This window comes from Trematomus bernacchii, unplaced genomic scaffold, assembly GCF_902827165.1.
Source record: "Trematomus bernacchii unplaced genomic scaffold, fTreBer1.1, whole genome shotgun sequence".
NCBI classification, from domain to species: Eukaryota; Metazoa; Chordata; class Actinopteri; order Perciformes; family Nototheniidae; genus Trematomus; species Trematomus bernacchii.
In genome coordinates, this window is record NW_022987588.1 from 2003452 (window position 1) to 2009451 (window position 6000).

Sequence of the window (6000 nt, forward strand, 5' to 3'; positions counted from 1 at the left end):
CAAAATAGTATAAGCTAATATGTTACAGGGATCAGTGTTCAAAAGATTATCACATTTCTTTCAACATAGTTTCTATATAATGTATATGATTTGGAAAAAGTAACTATCTGCATAGAGAACTGTTGAACTGTTGAAGTTTTGCTAGAGTATCTGGGTGTCTCAGATACTCTGTTATCATATATCTTTGAACATCTATGCAATTAGTTTGCTTTTAAATATTGACCGATTCTTTTAGTCTGATACATGGAGGCCATCACAGTGTGTATTGATGCTGTCAGACAGGCCAGGACAAAACCTTTCTAAATGAGCTACAGGTCAGGATGGCTTTGGAGTATCTTTCTCCTTCCCCTGTATATGGACAGATAATTGCCGGTTTTCTTCAAATGCTCTGTGGGAGCAATAAAGCGTGTTAGGTTGTTGGGTTTGTCAATCCTTTCCCAAATGAATAATGTAATGCTTGGATTCATGGCTGTGAAAGTTGGTGCTACTGTCAGTACAAAACTACCAATCTATCCAAGAATTTGATCATTTTTGCATTTTTAAGTCAGTGACCATGACCTTCCATCTTGATTTGTAGAGAGAAACAGAAAGAAGAGGAGTGATAATGTTAGGAAACAGTCCAATGCATTGGCCTATTGATGTCCAGAGGAGAGACGCAGATAGTGTGGTGTAATAAAAACCTTTATTTACAGCTCCTCAGTGGAGAGTAACAGAGGAGTGCTGTGTTTCCCTGTGGCACTAATTGACTGCCTGCAGCAGGAGAAACATAGACTCTCACCCCTCACTGGCCCACTGATCTCAGATGTAATAATAAACACTATGCTTTCTTTCGATGCACTTCCAAAGTCATCCTCCTATACAGCCATCATAAAAGAGTTTTCATTTTGATAACACAGGGATTGACTAATAAAATGACGGTTTGGGGACTGCATCTGTGCTGCATGCCTGCTCTCTGTTTAAATGGTGTGAACCTGCTCCAAGGCAGTTGTGTGCGGTCCATTCACTGCATGTCCCTTCTTCATGGGTGAGGAATACAGCAGGGGGCAGTTGTGGGAGGCAGGGGAAAACCATCCTTCCCTCCCTCTAATTTTTGTGTACGGGCAACAAACGACCACAAAAGTGCTGCTTTCACAGTTTTCTGTGGCCCGACGTTGAGCTCCCGGCAGATCGAGACAAAGGGATGGTGGGATGATGAAGTCCCGAGCAGTGCAGGGCAGGTGTTTCCTCCGTCTCCTGGGAGCCGGGGAGTACACCTGCCCACTACTAACCCACCGTGATGGATCGATGAAGCAGTAACTGACTCAGCACTTCAAAAGCTCTACCTGGGATTAGAGCACAGAGGACCTGATTGAAACACACTGTCATCCCACAAACAATAACACACATCCATCTTGGAGGGCCGGCTCCTCTTCCCTCCCCTGTGTTTGACTATCACTGAGAATGATTGCACTGTTGATGATGAGAGGAGCAATCTATTGGTTGAGAAGCAACAGCTACATTTTCGGCAGACATGATGTCTAATGGCACCACTTGGACACAGTAAACACTATCTGCATCACTATGAAGCAGAATTATGACCTTCGCACCTGGTGATCTAATACTGCCTCACAGACATGCACACACACACACACTCTTCAAATTCACCCACATACTTATAAACACACAGACTTGTATGTACTAACACACAACCTCAATATACTGTATAGTTATATACACAAACATATAACAGATCAACACATTTCTATGTTTTGAATAAGCCAATCCTCCATAAGGCTTGTGTGGCCCGAGGAGCTGATGACTAATGTAGGATAATAGCCAGTGTTGGCATGGGTCATTTTGCAAGTCGACCCAGGCAAATCCTCAATGGCCCTTTATCCTGTTAGAGAAATGATTACTATCAGTTGCATTTCAACACATTTTTAGACTTTATAGAAATCCATTTTTTATCATACAAAGCCTATAATAAACATCTCTTAGAAAATAAATTATGTAAGGTATAAAGATAGGAACTTTGTCAGAAAAAATAATCCAATAATCCAATAATTCCCCTTTGAAATCACATTCATTATTATGCAAATAATATAATATAAATTGGTATTGTTTGAAAAATTAAGTAAATATTTAGAGTATAAAAACCCAGAAAAGTTCTCATTATTACATCAATGTGCTAAATATCATATTTAAGGAATAAACTGTACAACAACAACATATATATTTTGCATTGTATTGGGATACTACTAATAACCAAAACATGATTTTAAGTTATGTGTAATGTAAGTAACAGGCACCGGTGAAAGCCTCTCAAAAGGTTCTTAAATGGATTTTCATATATCTATTTAAGTAAATAAAGTAAATTGAGCAACGTTTGCAGATTCAGCAGTTGCTCTCCTGTGCATTGATTAAAGTTCTGCAGAAAACAGTTTGATAAAATAGTGCTTTCATGGGTGAACCAGAGAGTAAATGTCCAGAGGGACTTGATGCTGCTGGCATCAGAATATCTGGCTGCACTTTGCTGTAGCCGGCCTCGCTTCCTTATCTTGTCCTGTTCTGCTTATCTGGCCTGTGTAGAGTTGGGTCTGTAATGAACGTCACGCCTACACCTCTCCCCATGTGGATGGACCGACCGCTGTCCCACACATCCGTCCACACATGCAGTGAGTGGAGGAAGGGTAGTGTGTGTAATGCTCTATGTGCCACTTGCTCACACAAACACCTGTGTATCTGCCTCCACATGTGCCCACCACATGCACGCACAATGCTGCAGCAGGGCGGTGTGGTCAAATGTGGGACCCTTATCCAGGTGGCATTGACAGATTTAGAGGATGTTGTGGACGGAGGTGGACAGAGTCTGGCCTATGGAGGATATGTGTGACATGTAACATGCAGCGGTGGCGTGGAGTGATGACATCCTCTGTTTAATGAGCAGAGTTAACACGACCCATGTTAAAGTGAGCTGCCTGCCACGGAGAGCTGTAAATCTGCCTGCTATCACTACTGCCCCACTAATACAGGAAGCATTATCTAATAAGTGCAACTAGGAGGACTAATTTCAATAGAGCTCATACCCCCCACGAGCATTTTTTTCAAAGGACTTGTGTTAGGGAGGATAACCCAGTTAGAAACGTTATCACTGGAAAGCAAGTTAGTCTAGTGGGACACGAACTAGCGAGACATTTCTATCTCCTTGAGTTGTCTCATGTGGAGGTTAAAATCAAACATGGTGCCAGACCAATCCCAGACGTCTGGTGGTTCAGCTGCCTGCGCTCCACCACATTCCTGGCCACGCTGGAGCTCTAAAGGACCTCTCTGTGTGTCGGTGCCCCCATTCTGGCCTGCCCTTCAGCCCTGATTTGTAGAGTGCTGGTGTCAAAGGGGACTACTTTGTAGATGGTGTGCTCTGCTTACCTGTTTCCCCACAGCAGAGGCAATAAATGTCACTCTATGACACTCTCTGGACTATCTCACCCTGACCATTACAAGGCTCTGGGATAGACACACAAACACACCCAGAAAAATCAAAAGTAAAATAACTTGTTATCAAATGGCTATATATATTTGTCACTTAAAAAGACCTCTGGCTTGTTAAAGGCAGAGATAGCTGATTTCTTTGTTTGGATGTGGTGTCTGGCATTTGTCTACAGCTGTATTGTGTTTCAGAGTTTTCCTCCACTGAGCGGGGGGTAATTGCTGACTAGTCTTTTAACCTTATTAAATCATCCTGAGGCAGTGTTGGAGCGAAGATGGAGTTGATGATACTGCACCTCTCGTGCTTTTAGAAAAAGGAAAGATGCTGACTGCACTTCATCCAGGGGATTATATGCTGAATTCAAGCAAAACTGCTACCGCTAATTAGAGGGAAAGGGAAGCTCTGTGACAATCACCATGGGATGAACCTCAGGCACTGCTGATTTCTTTTCCCTGCATTTTCCCACTTTTTTTGCTCATGTTAACTGCCATTATTGTTCCTGTTTTGGTTATTATGTTTACTACACATTTCGTTTGCCGTCATTAAAATTGATATGGCCCCTTATGCATCACGATCGTCAGATTTTATTACCATATATCCATTGACAGCCATTATTCTATCACTGTGATGTGTGTTCATAAAAACACACATGCGCAGGTTTGATCGCTCATGGCCATTTCTCAAAGCCTGACATTCACAATATGGCTGCTGAAACTCCAAAGAGGTTTGAGTCTGAGCTTAATTAGATCCTGTGGAGCTAAATCAAATCAATCTAAACGAGAGCAGAGAGCCAAACCCTCCCTGTACAAACGAGTGTGTCTGTTGTCTGCTCTGTTTGATTGCTATCTCAACAGGACTCTGTGTTTGGAGGTTGGTTTCTTCAAGGCAAATCCACCTCTCTACCTGCTCTTGTTCACTTGTTCACCCTCTCCTGCTGGCTCTCATGTATCTTTTTCAATGGTCACAGGGAGTGAGGAGGATGGAGGAGCTTTTGCCTCTTACTCCTCCCCCTGCTAACACTGCTTAACCTTGACAAGTCAATATGATACAGACGCAATTTGCTTATCTCCTCCTGACATTACCACTGTTCTCCCTGCTGCAGGGGCACAGGGCCTGCTCCATTAGCATAGCTTACAAACACATCACTCTCTCTCTCTGAGGAGCCACACTCTTCTATGTACAAGACAAACACGACAAAGCATCTTATGTTACATACTTTAAAAACTTTATGGGAACTGATCCAGGAGTCTAATTGCATGACAAAGACCTTTTCCTCGTCAGTTTCAGTCTAACCTGCATCACACCTTACTGCTGCAGAGTGCACACTCAAATGTGTTAATATATGTGTGTGTCAGGCCAGTGAACTGAGCCCCTCAGCATCTGGCTGCTGCTCCCTGGCCTGAGAAACAGTCAGATCCCTGGTCTCCTGCTGCAGGGCGGCTCCAACCCAGTTCCATTAGTCACCAGACCCTGGACACCCCTCGCTCATCCCACCACATAAGGTAGCGTAATTGATACCCATCAGTCGTGGCTATAATCTCCTCGGTGGGAAGCAGTGCAGGTGTGGGATGCGCACCTCATGTTTGGTTAAGAAGGTGCCGAGCGGGGTCCAGGACTCCGGGCCTGTCTCTTTGTCATCACTCCACTTGAAGGTGAGATGATTTAGGGGCCTGGGAGAAAGTTAATTTCTCTTGATCATTGTGTGCAACCTGGAGCCTTAATGGCGGGCGTAATTAATTCTGCTGATGTTAATCACCAGGGCTGGTCCCCACAATTATCAGCCCTGTGCAGATGGGGCGCGGCGCAGACATGAAAAATTAGGAAAATGAATCTGTAATGGGGTGGCAGATCTAATCTGCGTCAGAGAAAACAAAGTTAGGAAGAGCAAAGAGCCCCAGGATTCCAGGTGAAAGCCACCAATAGTGACAAACCTGTGTGGCAGAGCTGAAAAATGTTGCCGTGTCCAAAGTGTTTGGTAATTACTGGGGCATTGAATTGTTCTATTGTTAATTCATCACTGTAGCAGGGGTTAAGTTCAGCATCTCCTTCCCGGGCTATGGGTTGGAGAGGAGGGGAAGCAGCCGTGGTGAAATGCTTCTGGAGTCACTGTAAGGTTAATCAGGTTCCACTCTCAGTTGTGTGGGCTTTGCAATCAACCTCCGCACTGGTCTCCAGAGGGGAAAAAAGATGAACGCACCACAAATGAATGAAGGACTGACGCACACTGCTCTGCTGTGAACACATGCATGTATTCACGTATGCATTGTATAGGCAACAATACAGTAAACATGTAGGGACATGCCTACAAACACAAAGCTAAATGAAGGTACACACACTCACAGACATACACACACTTGATTGTTTCAATCATGGGTTCTACTGATGGAAGAATTACTAAAGCATTAGTGGTCAAAGGACAGATACTCCCAGAGGACGTTTCCTCTGCCAACGTCAAACTAAATTAAGGAAAATACAACTGATTAATTGAAATAACCGAGGAGCCATTTTTCAAGCCCTTACTTGGCTCTGGCAGT